Genomic DNA, 17,785 nt, shown 5'->3' on the forward strand with positions numbered 1-17,785 from the left:
GATCCCACTATCCTTGCTCACCCCCAAAAAAATTATTTTTAAAAATAACCTAACACTAAAAACAAGTTTCTTACCTTGAAAATACAGAATTAAGACAAAACCCTTAGGAAGGTCTTCCAACCATTTAATCTTTTATTGATCAGATGCCTATTAAGCTTTATAACATGTGAGGAAGTTTTAGGAATTTGAGACAGGTAAGTGATTGCACAAACATCCACTCTCCTCATAAAGGGGGTGAACCAAACTAACAATCAACGAACCAGATTAATGATTCTAAACTTTTCTTAGGTAGAAATTTGGGAATACATGCTATATCCAGGACTCAGTTTACTCAACTATAAAAGTCAATGTGACCTTTTAATCTTTAAAGGTTAATTCATTCATTCAACAAATGTCTGCTAAGCAAGTCTTCTCCAAGCCCCCACCCTCCGCATACTCATCATTTCCATAAGTACTAGCATATAATGGCAAACATACAGCCGTAGCAAAACTTCCAGTTTCATAGGAAAGACAAACAAGTATTTCAATGTCTTGTCATGAGTATTTTCAAAGAATCTACTATTTTTAATATTTACTTCTTTAGTTTTTAAATTGATTTTATTTTTATTAATATTTATTCTAATAATTAAAATTTAAAATCTTCCAAAGAAGCTGCTTGTGGGTGATGGGTATTTTAATATTTGAACTTTCAAATTTAGAATCTTAATTCAGCTGTTAACTATACAACATGCAGGACAAAAACGAAACAAGTAGTAAATAACCAAGGATTATTTCTTTTCTTTTTCCGTGTGAAAAGCAGGAGAAAATGCGAAAGAATCCAAAGTACTGATCGGATCATTTACATACCTAAAAAGTGAGTTTTATAAAGCACCAAGGAAATGATTTTATTCTTTTCTTACCACTGCCCTTGCATTTCCTGCCTGTGGAACTTTTTCTTCTCCATCCCCTTGGCTGTAATTGAAAGCCAGTACTTTGACTTTTAGATTGTTCCCAGATAAAAATTCCTTCCTTCACTTTAGTACCAAAAAACAAAACAAAACAAAAAAAACAAAACCAAAAAACCCACTAAACTCACATAGAATTAGATTCTAGGTAGAGTAATGATCAAAATTCCAATGTCCATCTGAGTTACAGTTTCTCCCCTCCCTTAGCCTTAGACAGTACCAGAAGCAGGAGGCCAGCCTGCAGTGGCACCTGGCAGACTCTCTTCTCTGCTCAGCCACCTCTGCAACCTCAGTCTCCCTCCCCCTCAATCAAGAGATGAGTCCAACAGGTCAGAGACAGAAGATGTGGCAAGACAAGAAAGTCCTATTTGACCAGCGCTCATTTAGCATTGCTTTTTCCTGGGTTTAGTAAGTGTTCAAAGTTGTCTTTTTCTAATCCCATTTTAATCAGTTCTTTGAAGACCCTTGAGCTCTGGGGGGATTTCTCATTGCAGAATGTGACCTGATTCTGCTGAGGCTTTCATGACGGGACACTTATTACCCTACTTCAAGCCCTTGGCTGTCTGTACGTCACCTTCGGATTTCGCCCAACCCCTTGTATGTGAATTAGGAAAAGGTGCTTCCTCCAGATTGATGAATTGCAGAAAGCACCCTCCCACCAGGTTGATGGAGCCCTGCACAAAAAGCACCAGGCAACTAGGTGCCTTGGTGCAGAGCACGACCTCACAATTACAGTGCCGCCGCTCCGTGGCCTCCACAGACTGCCTAAGGGACATTCAAAGTTTCTCCACCAAGCCCTTCTGCTTAGGATCTAAGTAAACACATCTCCTGCTCTGTGTGCTCACTCCCCCCACGCACAGAGCATAGAAAACCCAGCCCTTCTACCTGTCATAGTTGGCAGTGCAGTTGCCTGCCAAGTTCAGCTTTCTTTTCTTTCAGCCCTCTGGGAGACAGATCTGCACTCAGCCTCTTGCATTTTACATTTTTCTGCTGTGAATTAAAAAGCAATCTATTACATCACCCTAATTCCAGGGGAACACAGTAACGGTTTCCCTGAAGCATCAGCACCCCTTACTAGAGCTGAAGTGAGGAGACAGTACGTAACCTCCCCCCGACAAACGTCCTCTACCTGCATATCTAGAGCACACCCAAAACTTGCTAGACTCCAATTTCCTATCTCTCTCAGCTTCTTGGACTTTAACTCTTTTGTAATCCACATGGTTTGAAGATACTTCATCCAAATCCAGCACAGGGCATCTAGTAACTCTTGCTTTGGAACATGGGGTAGTTGGCACTCCTTGCCTTGGAGCCTCAATCAAAATTAAGACGAGGGTATTTTCATTTTTATACTGCGTAACAGTAATTAAAATCAGAATTTACAGAAGATCCAAGGAGAAACATTTTGAAATAAGTTGGGAAATAGGGGATATTTAGAAGCAAATTAAATATAAATTTTAATATTTTAAATATGTGTATTATGTAGTTACAGAGACGTGTATTAAGCCTCCAGAAGTGATCAGTCCTATTCTGGAAAAAGAGTTACACAGAGGAATTTAACCGTCACATGGAGACCAGCAAGGGAAGGCTGAGGCAAGAGATATTGGCCTGATGATTAGCGGGTTTAGGTAGCCATATAACTTAATGCCCAAATCTGACACTTTGGGGACACAAAGTGAGCACTGTGAACATACCAACCCAATACATGTAAACCAGAACTGTTCCAGATAAACTGGACACCCCATATACCAAACAAAATAATTGCACAGGACAGCCTGTAGAAACCGACAATGAAATTGATTTCTAAATTGAGCCAATCAATGGACATTCACTCCAAGAGGGACGTTAATGAGAGTGAACCCTGGATCAGAATGGGGACATGGAAGGCACTTTATTTGCAATTAATGATAACAGCACATCAACCCTCAATGTTCTGAATGAAAGATGGTATCCTTTATGGGCCATATTCAAAAGGCATTATACCAGAAGTCAAGACATTAGCTGTAAAGGAACCTAAGGAGAAATATCATGATTAATCATTCAAATAAATATAGATGGATTAGTAAAAATTAATTGAACTAATAAAAAATATAAACTAGAAAGAGTGGTCTAAGATGTCCAAACGTGTGTTCGACTTGAAAAAATTTGATAAAGATAAACATGCTATACTAAGATACTTAAAACAGGGGACTAGTATTGCTTAGAACTAGAGAGTCCAGCTAGAATACTCAGGGGAGGGTGAGGGAAAGGGAGAGATTTCATTTCCCAGGTGGCTTGCCATTTAGCTAGAAGTTGTACTTCAGTTCCATCCCTCGAAGCTTTTAAAAGGAACTTGGAAACTTACACATATACATGCACATACATACACACATACATCAAATAAACATTAAAAGTTAAAGCTATGTTCCCAGTCAGTGATGAATTTAAGTTAAATAACGAAGGAAGAATTAAAGTACGAGACTAACTGCCTTCAATTAAACATTATACATGGCTCAACAATTAAGATACCATTGTTTAACTACAAACAAGAGACGAATAGTAGTAACTAGTTGCACGCAGCTTACATGGTACTTACTAATCCTCAAAATAATTCTGAGGGATGAGAAATTATTATTCACATTTCACAAATGATGCAACGTGATATTGTGAGGTTAAGAAACTTGTCCGAGGTCACAAAGCTAGGAAGTGGTGGCAATTAGAGATTCAAATTCAGGGAGAGTGCTTCAATCAGGCTGAAAAGCCCTTACACTCATCAATTCTTTGTGCATGTGTGGGAGAGAAAAAATGGAAAGCGTCCCATAAGGGCAGATCTGGTAACAGACTGATAATTTGCTTCAGTATTTCAGTCTCTACACATCACCAACCTTAGTGTGTTAAACAGCCTAGTTACAGCCTATGGCAATGCGATTCAGCATATACATCAGTGCTTTCTTTTGTGCCAACACAGCTACTTTTCTTTTTCAATGAGATTAAAAAATCAGATCTCTTCTCTCAATTTCAGCTGACGCTGACAAATTCCTGAAAAGGTAAAAAGGTATCTTCTGGAACATTCTGGAAAAAAAAAAGAAAAGAAAAGCTGCCAACATGGCTCCGTGTACATCCAAAACCCTTGCAGTGTATACATCTTTATCACCTCCATCGTTGTGTCATTGCTTCTTGATGTACAGTTGTCTATTGGAAAGACATTGTGAAAATTCTCTCTTATGAAAGTGGAATGTGTTTGAGGTGAGATAACAGTAATGAAATACAAAGGAAGAGATTTTGCTTCTATTTGGGCACTTCTATTGCATTTCAGAAAGAATGGTGTTGGAAGGGGAACTTCTAGCATTTTTAGAGTTCCACTATTTAATAACGTTTTAATTGTTAATATATTCAAGTTTCTAGTTTTAGTGACATTCGCAATGGAATATACAAACACACGTCTTCTAAATATCCTTGGCTCTCTAAAATAATCAGTGGTAAATTTGTTTCTGTAGTTTAAATGTTCTGGCTGGGTTACAAAAGCAGGCAGTTGTTTAAGTTAACATTAAATATTAAAAAATAAATATTAAAGCATTAAGTTTAATTGTCTCTGGCTACATATAACTCAGTCCTTGGTTAACACAAAGTTAGTACATCAGGGTGGAAAAATTAATGACACTGAAGTTTCCATTTTGAAATTAAACACAACATATTTCTAAACATAGAAAGATGCCTGGAATTTTACCTTTAGGATTTTATCTGAAGCTCGGAGCCTATTAAAGCTATTGCCCTGTGCCTTTTTCTCTTTTGTGCCTACGTCACCGATTTAAGGTTTTTATTTATTTAATTTTAAGAAGAAAGAAGAGGTTCTGTAGAGAGCATTGTGTCTGCTAACCACAAGTAGGACTAGAAAAGGATTAATGTGGGGGGTGGGGAGGGTCGCTGCAAGCGGGAAGTGTGGCAACATCGGATGACAAGAAAGAAGATTATACAGCACTCCCCGCTAATCTTATTCCACCCAAGAAATTTGGGAGAATGCGAAAAAGCAGCAGCCCAGCATTCTTGAAGGGGCGTGGCTTCCCTCCTGGGGCCGTCCAATCGAATTCCTTCAGAGGGAGCTATCCCGAGAAGATTGATGAGGGTTGCTAGGAAACAGGAGCGTCCCCCTCCCGCCTGACCCAGAGATTGTTCTGCACAAGCCTTCTCCAGGGGCTCGCAATGTGCAGTTGAGCAGCGTGTGGGGCAGAGCTGCACATCGGCCTCCCAGGCTCTCTCCCTCTCTTTCTCCTCCAGCATGCGGTCCTCCGGATGCACGGGGACCACGGGAGAGTTCTTCCAGGGCTGACAGTGCCGGTTCTCCTGCAGGCCAAGCGCTCTAGCAGAGCTTCAAAGTTAGAGCCGCTGACCTCCCTGCCGCCCCACTCCCCTTCACCCAACCCCTCCGAAATTCACCAATCTTTGCAGGCACTGCCTAAGGATTTCAAACAGAGAGGTGAAGCAGCCAGCAAAACAGCCCTGTCTTTTTGTATAATAATCCTCTCGTCTAGGTACCCTGGCTCACTGAAGACTCTGCAGTTACACCCCTATTAAGGGAAGGAGGAAGGGGGAGGAAGAGGGAAAGGGAGAACGAGAGGGAGGAAAGGAGAATGAGAAAATGAGGAGAGAATGCCAGAAGGTCCGTGCCTCTGCCCAGAGTCCCAATTAGATGCAAAGGTTTCAGCCCGGCCAAGGTGAAGGAAAGTTGCTTCCAAGCCTGGGAAGTGGGTTTGCCAGGAAAGAAAAGGAGAGGCACTCAGCTGGGAACTGCTCCCCTCCCCTCCTCGGAAGACCACTGGGTCCCCTCTTTTCCCAACCTCCTCCCTCTCTTCTCCTCCCACCCTCCCTTTTCCCACTCCCCACTGACTCGGAAGCGTGGATGCTTTGCCACCGGGCAGTGGTCCAGCACGCAGCCTGGAGGGGGCGGGGGCAGGGGGGCACTGTGACAGGAAGCGGCGCGCACAAGTTGGCCATTTCGGGGGCAAAATAAGTTCTCCCTTGGATTGGGAAAGGACAAAGCCAGCAAGCTACCTCTTTTGTGTCGGATGAGGAGGACCAACCATGAGCCAGAGCCCGGGTGCAGGCTCGGCCGCCACTGCTGCCACCGCGGTCAGCTCCAGTCCCTGCCAGGAGTTGTCGGTGCGAGGTAAGGGGCCCAGAGGAGGACATGTCCCTCTGGAGGGCGCCCAGCGAGGGCGCGGAGGCTCGGGTGCCGCGTGGGGCCGGCTCATACGGGAAAGTTGAGGCAGAGCCCGGACCGGTCCCTACTGTTCTGCCGGGGGTGGAGAGGATGGGGGGCAGAGGCAAGATGGGTGTGCATGAGTGAGAGTTGGTGTGTGTGCGCGCTTGTCTATGGCTCCGGAAGGGAGGCAGATTTCAGGGCACAGATCTGAAGCCAGGCAGCCCAGGGTTGGAGAGGTGGAGGGACTAACTAGCGCTCGCAGACCCCCAGAGAGACCAGTCTCATCAGCCAACCACCTCCAGCGCTGCCCTGGGCTCAGGATACGTTTCTATTCGGGGACTCCTTAAGCTTTGTGCACTAGAAACCGTGCGATGACTGGCTGCCACACAGGCGGTTTCATGTGGGTGTGGAGGTTGCCAGGCGAGGTGGGCAGCGGTCAGCGGAACCTGGTCCTCGTCGCAGCTGGGAGACGCTCTGCGGCCAGAGGCAGCCAGAGGTTCGCTCTCCTGCGAGCACGCTTGGCAAGGATCCCTAACTGATGCCCTTTGCTCCTTTTGGCTTGAGCGAAAAATCGAAAAGCCAGGCTGGGAGCATATCTCTTCATCGATCCCTTTCCATTTTCTTATCTGACAGTGAGATAACTCAGAGAGGGCGGGAGATTCGCGATCCAGAAATAGACTAGGTAATATACCCAATAAGCTTGTTTCTTAAGGATTTCATTTAGATTTTCTTCTAGTTCCTTCCCCGGATTAGCAAACGTAGACGATTCCCAAAGGTGTAGCACTTACATGTAGCTATCTTAAGGGGACATGCCCCTGCCTTTTACGTATTTTAAAGCATTGTAAATTTTAATAACCAACAATAAAACTGTACACTTCTAATGATCTGTGCTCAAGTGCTCAGCTAATTTGCTATTAAAATTATTGGTACTGTTACTTGAACAGTGATATGTTTGACATACACAGAGAGATAGTTACATATCAGTATATTCAAAGTTGGTATTGTGTGAGTTAAGGATTTCAGCAGTAGTTCACTACTTTGTTTCTCTGCTTAAATTTATCTGTGCTACATGATATTAGAACTGTTCATTAGAGTTATGTTGTGTTTCTTTGGGGGAAAAAAAGCATCAATTTGTAGAGAAATATTCATTTACCAAAATTTAAGTCTGCTTTGGTTTATCTGATCACATATTAAGGCTGCTACCTGAACTCTAATTGTTCATGTAAAAATATGTAATATAGGCATGGCAAAAATATTTAGACTGCCCATACCCTAAACTCTGGTAGATTACACACTTCTTACCAAAGATGTTTAGGATACTCTATTAGTTAATGCTTCTGTAGTGCTTTGCACATTTTCCTCAAAACAGCTCAACAGAATTTGAATAGTTTTTGGAAGTTTATTATACACCACACTTTAATAAAGTGATCTGTTCCCTTCCATCACGTCAGTGTCTGGTATTTACAAAGATTTCTCACACCTGTAGGTTTTAGCTGTTCACCCTTTCAAGTTCTGATCACCCAGCAGGAGTACATGGGTATTTTGAATAGACCTGCCCTAAGGCTGTCTTGATTTCTGTTCAGAGTAACACAGGTGCACAGGATGAAAACTGAGGGGAAGTCTTGAAATTTATATTTTCACAAATAAGACAATGAAGGTTTCAGAGCATCTATATCCATTGGGCTAAAAAGAATGATAAATGGTAAAAAATACCTTTTAGAAATGATAAGCCCTTCCCCCCCAAAAAAAACCCTACTTAAAAAATCTCTTGTTCTATGAGCTAGATTCACGCCAATGAAATGTGAAACTCAACTTGTAGAAAAGTATGCCAACACAAGGAATAGATTAAATTTGGAGACAGGGAGAGAGAGCCACCTCTCAATTTAACTGAATGATATTTTTTAGACTTCAGAAATACCTAATCAATACATTGAGAAAAGGTATGGAAGGCTATATAAACAGAAAATATATAAATAATGAAAATATATTTTAATGTCTTTTTTAAAAGTTGCAGTGTACACATGAAAAGAAATGAGCATAAGTCAGATGATTTACCCTCACAATTACCAAACATCAAAATGAGCCCACCTCTGATTTTATGTCACTGCAATTAAAATTGGAAAGTTGAACAAATGCAAAGATAGCAAAAACATGCAGTGATCTTTATTTTTTATTAAATTTAAACTAATATTTTTATTGAATGAAAGAACTAGGATAATTGTCAAAAGGTCACCTGTCTCAATATTCTACTTCACGACAGCTGGTCAACCCGAACCACACAAGAGCAAGGACAGTCTTATTTTGAAATATTCCCAGCAATCACATTTTTACAACTTCCCTGGGTAATTTTTTCTCTTTCTCATTTTATGTCAAACTCTTTTTATCAAATTAAACCATTTTCTCTTTCTTGTCCATTCTAATAGATATCAGTCACAAAATGGTACATGATTTTTTTCTCCAGGGTAGTAGCTCCCTCCTGCCAAAATATAGCCCATTATCTTGGGGATGAAATGTTTCAATCTGTTGTCCTGTACTCAACGTGGTCCCAAGATACCATTAAACAAAAGAAAATTAATACCTAATCTCCATTGAAAGCTGGGACAGTAGGCGTTTATGCACATTGGAATATAGCCAGAGTTCCAGGGTAAGACTTGTTTTCTCCAGGGTTTACTCCCCAAAGAAGTAGTAATGTTTACTCACAGTCATCTCATTTTGCTATTTTACACTGAGTTTAGTGTGCATTTTCATCTCTTCTGAGATTCTGCTAAATGCATCCAATTCTGTAGTACATGAATGTGTTGAAATTGCTCCCAAGAAGTAGCATAAAATTGTAGGAGATTATCCACCAAGACTGAACACATAAAATGAGTACAATCATATTCATCATGGAGAAGGTAGAAACTATTCAGTCATCCCCCCCCTTCTTCTTCTAATGTAGGCTTGGTCCCCATAGCACACCATAGTTTGAAGTACTTCAGTCTAGTCTGATTTTAAATGGCTCAAGGAATGGCTTCTTCTAGCACCTTTGAAAGACTGTTTCACAGTCTGATAGTTCTCCCTATCAAAAACTTTGTTGTGATATTCAATCTAATTTTCCCCTGGTCCCATGTGATCTTGTTGCTTATTCCTTATCATAACCCCTCTGGACCAGTTCATTCTCTTGCCTGATCTACAGTCTTCATCCACCCTTTATACAGGACTTGTAAAACACAAAGCCTTATACAGTTACAGGGGAGAACACAAAGGTGATAGTTTTACATCTGGACATCTTTTCTAAATATTTAAGACACATCTTTCAGGTCATTCATATGTATGTGTATGATTACATATCCCCAATCATTTATTTTAGTAATGTCAATGTGAGGAAATTTTTCATCTCTGACATTTATGACCTATGTGAATATTGAGATGATCCCTTCTAAGTAATGTTCTATGCGGCTGCACATTTATGAGACATTTTCATTGCAAATTTGATGTCAACAGAACCCTGTCAATGCCCACACTACAAGGGACTTCTGTGACATGCTGGTCTGATGCTCCAGCGAGCCCCAGAAGCTGTTGTCATGTAAATTCCACTATTGAAATGAAAGTGATTTCCATAATTAATAGAATGTGCTAGGAATATAACAGTGTATATATTGATAATTAAATGCATACATAAACATGATATAGCAATTCTGTTAGAATACAGTAGCCCCTTCATACTAAAACAATCTGAAAAGCCAGCAGAATTAAGCTTGAATTTATCACTGTGCTGTATCATGGAAAGTAAGCTCAAATCATGCATACATCAATATGGAATCTATTTAGATTTCTATGGAGGTACCATATGTGAAGGTTACTTGAAAAAATAGAAAAGCCTGAAATAACCACAAGAGAGAAACAGGTTTTCACTTTGTTCACTTAAAATCTGGTTCCAAGACATCCTTGTGTAGGATTCTTTAAGAGTCTTGAGCAAATATCTTGGTAGACTCACCATCCCACTCAAATGTCTCTTCAAGTCCCAAGTGTTGAAAGGCGAGTTCTGCTAGACAGTAGAGGAGTAAATGAGAGAAATCAGGAAATAAGTTCCTAGGTTACACTTGGCAAGTCCAGAAAAACAGAGGACAAAGAGTAAGGTGAATCAGCAGTTAAAAACACAATGTAGTGCCATCTTCTTTACTGTTTGGTGAGCATTAAGATTATAGGTAGAAACGTTCATGTGAACTGTTAAGGAAACAAAAAGCAGAAGTGGCATCCCAAAACTGAATATAGCTTTAGAGGAATAAAATTAGATTGCATGGAATAAATAACTTTTAAACCAGTATTCTCTCTTCTGAAGGCCCAAAGTGTCTTTATAGTGCCATTCATCACATAGTGGTGAGTACCCTCAAAATGATTTTCCTTAGAAACAAAGGGGAAATCAATTCTCTCAGTATAGGAAAAGTAGGCCACTAATATACTTGTGACTTCTCCCTGGGAAAGAGGCATTCTGAGAAGTCTGAGTCGACACAGAATATATTATGTCCTCACCAAATGAGTAATCTTTTTATTGAGCTGGAAAGTGTACACTGAACTTTTAGGAACAGAACAGAGGAAAAGATCTTGAAAACATTCAAATAGAATCTATACAAGCATAGACTAAAACATCATGTTTGGAAATAAAACTATATAGAGAGAGGTATCTCTACAGAAAGCTCACATTTTTATTCCTTACTGGAATTCACCTCACTGTCATTGCCTTTGTACAAGATTGCCTTTGCCACCCCCACCGCACCCCCCACACACACACACACACACACGAGCAAATTTGGAAGAGTACAGCTATGCACCAGAGAGAAAATTTCAAAACCGTGATACTAGACACATAGTTTGAAAAAAATTACAACATATATACATAGCATGGGAGCAGTATTAAGAGTACAGCATTTTGACTAGATTACCCTAAAAAGAGATTACATTAAAGAAAAGATAGCTAGGGGCTTCCCTCGTGGCGCAGTGGTTAAGAATCCACCTGCCAATGCAGGGGACACGGGTTCAAGCCCTGGTCCAGGAAGATCCCACATGCCACAAAGCAACGAAGCCCATATGCCACAACTACTGAGCCTGCACTCTAGAGCCCATGAGCCACAACTATTGAGCCCATGCGTCGCAACTACTGAAGACCGCGAGCCTAGAGCCTGTGCTCTGCAACAAGAGAAGCCACCGCAATGAGGAGCCCGCACACCACAATGAAGAGTAGCCCCCACTCTCTGCAGCTACAGAAACCCTGTGTGCAGCAATGAAGACCCAATGCAGCCAATAAATAAAAAATCAATTAATTAATTAATTAATCTAAAAAAAAGAAAAGAAAAGGTAGCTAGCAGGGAAGCAATCAGTGAGGAAGTATTATTAAGCACCTAGTATAAGCAAAACAAGATTTAGGACATACAAATGGAGACACAAAAATATTAACCACACACAAAATCTCATAAACATATAAAGTTGAAGGTATTCCAAAAACCGAACTTGAAACTCTAGAGTAGAGAAGAGGTTATGGAATTATCAACTGAACAAAAAAGTCTGTTCCTTCATTTAAAAGATGTATTTAGATTTAAGATTCCAGATATTCCAGTCCTCTATGGAGACACTGTGCCAGATATTATAAGGCAACAAAACTGTCATGATGTCATAATAATAGATAATTATTGACCAACTGCCATGTTCTGAGAACTCTGCTGAAACACCGCATTGTCCGATTTAATACTCACAAGAACCCTGTGAGGTAGATACTATGATCCCCATATAATAGAAGAGGAAATGGAGGCCCAAAGATACATTTCCTGCTGCTCAGATAGCTAAGGCAAGAACTAGAATTCAAAACTTACTTTCTTATCCCAAATCCTATTTGGTTTACTATCTAGCTACATTGCCTCCCAACTTATCTTTTATGGGGGACTTCATTTCATTCACCATATATTTCCTGAGCTCCAAGTAGAGGGACATATTTTGGTTAAAAGAGAGACAGACAGACAGACAGACACAAACAGACAGACAGACATGGTGAGAGAAATGGAACCCAGAACAGAATTCAACAGGCTCAGCCTCTCTCTGCCCCCAGAGAGACACAATCTCTTCTAAGGGGCAAAGTGATGCCCTAAGAAGAAATAAACTAAGAAATTATTTACAGTTAACTAGAATTAAGGGGGGAAAATGAGAATCAGAAAAGTCTATGAAGATTTACTAAAAAGCTGAGAAGTAAACATTAGGTATGAAAATGTGAGAGAAATATATTTCCTAGAGCCTGATTTCAGTGAACATTGCAACCTGCAAAACTAAATCCAGGTGGCATGAATATAGTCTCACACACAGCCAGCCAGGAGGTAAATTGCATTTCTGCTTGCTAAGGCTAAAATGATGATATTTCTGTCTTTATAATCTAACTACTTCCCACCAAGAAAATGAGCTGGTAAAAATGTTTTGTAGACTAGTACAAATTTGAAATTTCTTTACCCAGTTGAAATAGTCATTCATCTGCATCTAAGAAACTCTCAGCATTTCACACATTTGGGCATTTACTCATAATATAGACAACAGCTTGGAAAAAGGGAGGGCTCAAGAGTGTCACATTTTAAACTCACTAAGAACAAGAGACACAAAGCGACATGCTGGAGATTCCAAAGGCTCAGTCGTAGGGCAAGTCTGGGAAAACCAACAGACCTCCTGATTCTCTGACCTGGGTGCTTTCCCATAGGCAGGAAACCTGCTGTCTGGGTTGCATGAATTTATATTGCATTTCAGACAACCAAAGAGCTGAAACAGGAGTCTTTACTTGAAAGTCTTTCTCTGATTTGGGATTTGTACTAGAGTATTTTATGGACATAAAACACAAATGGATATCACAGTTCTGTCCCTCCATCTGGTGGAGGCTGTTTCTTTTGATTGTTAATAATACATAGCAGACAGATTATTAGTAATATTTTGTATTTTGCTTAACAGTTTCAATGAACCATGTGTTGGTGACTATAACATAATAGAGACTGCTTTCACAAAATATGTCGAAATACATGCCAGTTTGGGAGATGCCACTACAAGGTCAGAAACAGTTGGAGTCTGTGTCTGTCTCAAGGAGAAAATGAGATCTGGAGAATATAATTAATCGTTTCTATTTTGAAGCATCTTATTTTTCCTAAAAAAGCAAAGACCCTCTACATGCTGATGCATTAATCCCAGTGATTTCTGTCAAGTCCAGATATACTGGTGGCCAGACCATACCTCACTTCAGAATTAATAAGGAATCAAGTCATGGGACTTAGATCCTAACACACTTCCTCCATGGACTTTACTCAAGGCCTGCCCTTCGGAAAGATGCTTTAAAGAATGTTAAATCCCCAACTGTCTCCAAAAGGATTTCTTCCAGTATCTGCCTTGGTCCCTTAAGTTCTCTGAATTTTACCTAAAGTATCTCATCCAAGAAATACAAACGACTATATATTTATAGGTCCATGTAGTTCACCAACCTTCCAATACATTGGATTTAAAGGTTCCTTTTTTTCAGAAAAGCTAACTTCTTATAGTTTGGTGGGGAGTAGCAGAAAGAACAATTATAATTTTTACCTATTTCACAATTTTGCCTAAGTAAAGCCCCTCGACGGCTAAGATTTCCTGAACAAACATGATGCAGAAATTTGAGAGGAAAACAATCTTTCCTACAGTTATTGAACAAATGATCCCCTGCTAGGAGAGTCACTGAGGTGTTATAGAGTACTGACGCTCTCCACTTTTTTTCCTTCTAAAATTCTAAATGTGTGTTTATTGCTATGTGGTGTAGGTAGGGAATCTGACGATTTTAAGTATGGTCCTCAGAGGGAAAGGGTTGGGGTGTATGAAGTAGGAGAGAAAGAACCCTTAGGGACAGACTCAGAGCAGTTCCCCTCACCCCTCCCTTTCCACCCTCACACCTGGTACACAAACAACAATCATCTGTTTACCTCGCTCGAAATAGTGTTTATCAAATTACTGCCCAGAAGAGCCTACATCAGAATCACCTTGAAGTCTACTTGAAATGAAGACTACTGGGACAGATGCCTTCCAGACTAATGTCCCTTAGGCTGCGGTTCAGGGGTGCATGTATTAAATTTGCTTCCAGGTTACTCTTACACACACTGAAGTTTGAGAAACACTACTGTTTGAGTCAGCTCCGGCCGCTATAATCAAGTCCACAGACTGGATGGCTTTAAACAACAGACATTGACTTCCCACTTATGGAAAGCGGGAAGCCCAAGATCAAGGTGCCAGCAGATTGGGATCCTGGTAAGAGCCCGATTCCTCAAGGACCACCTTCTCACTGTGTCCTCACATGGTGAAGAAAGGGAGCGAGCTCTGGTCTCTCTTCCTCTTCTTACACAGATACTAATCCCATCCTGGGAGCCTCCATCCTCATGACCTCACCTAAACCTAGTTAATTCCCAAAGGTCCCATCCCCAAATATCAACACATTGGGGTTAAGGCTTCAACATATGAATTTGGTGGGGAAGAGGGAGGAACATTCAGTCCATAACCACTGGACACTAGAATGATGCTCAGAGAACACCCAGTGAATCACTGTACAAAAGTACTCCCCACAGCAAGTCCTGAGTCTGAGACTTAATTAATTAATTAATTAAGCTCAGCTAATAAGGTACAGTCTGCATGAGTTCTGTGAAAAGATTCATTTTCTGGAAACCTCATACTGTTTTCAATGCAAAGGAATTTTTTCTTCTATTATCTATAGGAAATTCCACTAAGATATGCAAATACACACAATACCTATCTTTTGGATATTCTTATTAGGAAACTTTCTCATTTTTTCTCTTTTATCCTACACTTTGTAATAGCAATACTGAGATGTTGGAAAGGGAAGTTACTGGTGTTAGAAGGTGATCATCAAGGAAAACATTATTTCTATTTCTGAGACCAGAAATGCTTCTAGTTTGGTAACTGCATACTTAAAACTCAAATTGTCTTTGGAACTAGATCCTTGTGAACTAGGAGATGTGGGGAAACATTGTTTTGTCATAGTCCTCCCCTTTGCCCTCCAGATCTGCAGAGCAGGAGAAAAAAAAAAAAAAAACGAACAAAACAAAACTTCATTTGGCGACTTCTTTCTTATACATTCTCCCCTCAGCTTCTACTTCATTCAAGTGAATGGTTGCTTAGCTGAACTTGGCAATCCTCACAAATACTGCCAAAGATAGTTTCCTAAGCAGCGTTCAGAGCCACATGGGAAAAATGCTGGAGAGGGGAAGGAGGGCCGGGCGGCAGGGGGTGGGGACGCTTAGGCTGGACCACCAGCTTTACTTCCTAGGGGGTCTAGACCAACTCTTTGTTCACTTGCTTTCCACTCTTGACAGATTTCCAGAAGAGAAAAGCAAGAAAAAATAGACCACACCCCTCCCCACTCTCCCAACTGTTAAAAAACACGAGTTTTTTAAACACAGACTGTCACAGGTATGAAAATGTCAAACTGCTGAAAGCTACAGTGTGTCCCCTGCAGAGCCTGGCTCCCTCACCTTCTGTGATGCTTACAGTGCTTACACCTGATCATGGCATTTCCATGGGACTCTTGCACTGATACAATACATCCAGCAAAAGCTAAAAACCCATCACTAGCCCAGATTTCCAGATTCTAGAGGGGACACCATCATTTCCCCAGAAAAATGGTTCCAAGACTTGGAATTGCCTATGAGATTTCCCTTCTGTTTGATCCTCTGTTAGTTCATCTCTCATAATTCATCTGTACACTGTGTTCTTTTCTCTCCTACTACTGCTAAAGCCCTAGCCCAGGTAACCAGCACTTGCCTCTCTATCTTCTCTAACAGGTTATCCCCTCCAATCTCTCCCTCTTCATGTGTGATTTACTTACCAGATATTTAATCTGTGCCTACTACGTGTCCACTCTTTATTCTAGAGATGGTACAGCAGTGAATGACCGAAAAAACAAAATTTAGAAATAATTGTGTTCTCATTCAGCTTCTACTAAATAGTGAGAATCATACAATAAAGAAGGGACCTAAGGTGCTATGGACAAAATATAATGATGTGATGTAAGAAAAAGGGGGAAGTTGGAAAAGGCAACATTACCACCAGATCTTGATGAATAACTGACTTTGCCATTTCATTCCTCATTTTAAGAGGCATTGAAGATAAACTCATTACTTAAAAAGGAAGTTAGAGCTTCCTAGCTTGGCCATCAAGATCGTTTATAAGCAGGCTCCTAATGTATACTTCCAGCCTTTCTTCCTTAATACGAGTCTCTCCTTTACCCAGATTTTCTGATCCTGCACGAAAGAGAACTTTGAGTACCTTTGTAAGTCACAACTTCATTTAGAATGTGCTTTCTTCTTCCTTTCTACAAGCCTAAATTTTAAGACCAATTTCAAATCTCACCTCATCTGAATTCATACTAATGATATCTTTTTTTTTTTTTTTTTTTTTTTACCAGACCAAGTCCAACCTCCTTTGTTAAGCAGTCATGAATCACAAACTGATTTAAAAGCCTCACCTCCGTGGTCCCAAAGTCCCACCCACCCAGCTAAAGTGGTCTCAGCTCTGGGGCACTCCCACATTGAGTCCAGAGGTACAGAATTCTCTTCAGTCTGTTTCCTCTTCAGATCTGTGACGAGAACTCTCTAGTATCCATCCTAATGATATCTTCATGCGTCCTATGCAGGCAATTTTTTCCAAAGTATTCATGTGACCTTCATCATCTGGGGGCTTGAATAGTGAAATGTTGTTTTGTCCTGAGTCACAGGTAGGTAGAACAGTAGTTCGTAGAATAAAATTAGAAGGCAAATTTATTTTTATTTCACATTGCCCTTTTAAAATGCATTCAATAAGTTATATGACACTCTGATGTAATAAAACAATAAACCTAATTGCAAAGGAGTCACCATTTGCTAATTTAGTATGCCTGGACCAATATAAAGCGTAAAATTTTGAACTTTAGAGTTGAACCTCCTCTCTGTCCCCAGCAAGAGCCTATTTCAGGTCAGAAGTTGAGAAAGAAAGCACCAGTGCTCCTAAGGTTCTCTTCTACCCTTTCTTTTTGCTCTTACCAAATCAAGTTCTGACTCTTCCAAAGATGGAGGGTGAAGGTTGGGCATAGGAAATAAGTTCTTATCTAAGAGGCTTCACAGTCTCTGGGCCCCCAGATTTTTAAGGCTTACTCTCTCTTTGATAGAGTGGGGGGAGGAGGCAGGAGGAGATTTCTTTTTCTGTCACTGGGAGTCTCTCGCCTCAGTTTTCTTTACACAAATTTTCTTCTGTCTGACCACACCCCCTCAGCTCTGCTCTTTTAACAGTCCACCTCACACAGATTCTCACTTTTGCCCCTCCAGTCCTTTCTCATGGGCTGGAACTCCCTCTCTCTGTCTCTCCTCCTCCCCTTCTCTCTCATAGCCTTCATTCCACAAAAAACACTCACACGTTGTCACAGAAACAATGCTGAGCATGTGGACCAGTCCCAAAGCAACAACATTTCTTTACTGCTCTACTGCCAAAGCATCAAAGCATCTTGCCCTCCTCTCATCCTTCGTGTTTCCCAGCCTGGACTCAGACCTAGCCCATGTTGTGATGCTATGTACTTTGGCACACATATCAGCACATCTGATATGCTCCCTTGTGAACACACTTTGAGCAAAGTATCTTGGTATCACTATGCAAATAA

The 17,785-nt window shown here is 40.7% G+C and overlaps 1 protein-coding gene across 2 annotated transcripts in view; it reads left to right on the top strand.

Moving 5' to 3' along the window:
- Positions 1 to 5,924: 5,924 nt before the first annotated feature.
- The window catches only part of GRM3 (glutamate metabotropic receptor 3), a 233,403-nt gene continuing 221,542 nt past the window's right edge, over positions 5,925 to 17,785 (top strand). Inside the window, exon 1 of one of the 2 annotated variants that reach the window (XM_057732213.1) lies at positions 5,925 to 6,084. The gene's annotated coding sequence lies outside the window, so the exon portion shown is untranslated. The remainder of the gene's footprint in view (positions 6,085 to 17,785) is intronic. The other variant, XM_057732214.1, reaches the window with a different exon arrangement.

The sequence above is a fragment of the Hippopotamus amphibius genome, chromosome 4 (assembly GCF_030028045.1).
Source record: "Hippopotamus amphibius kiboko isolate mHipAmp2 chromosome 4, mHipAmp2.hap2, whole genome shotgun sequence".
Classification (NCBI taxonomy): domain Eukaryota; kingdom Metazoa; phylum Chordata; class Mammalia; order Artiodactyla; family Hippopotamidae; genus Hippopotamus; species Hippopotamus amphibius.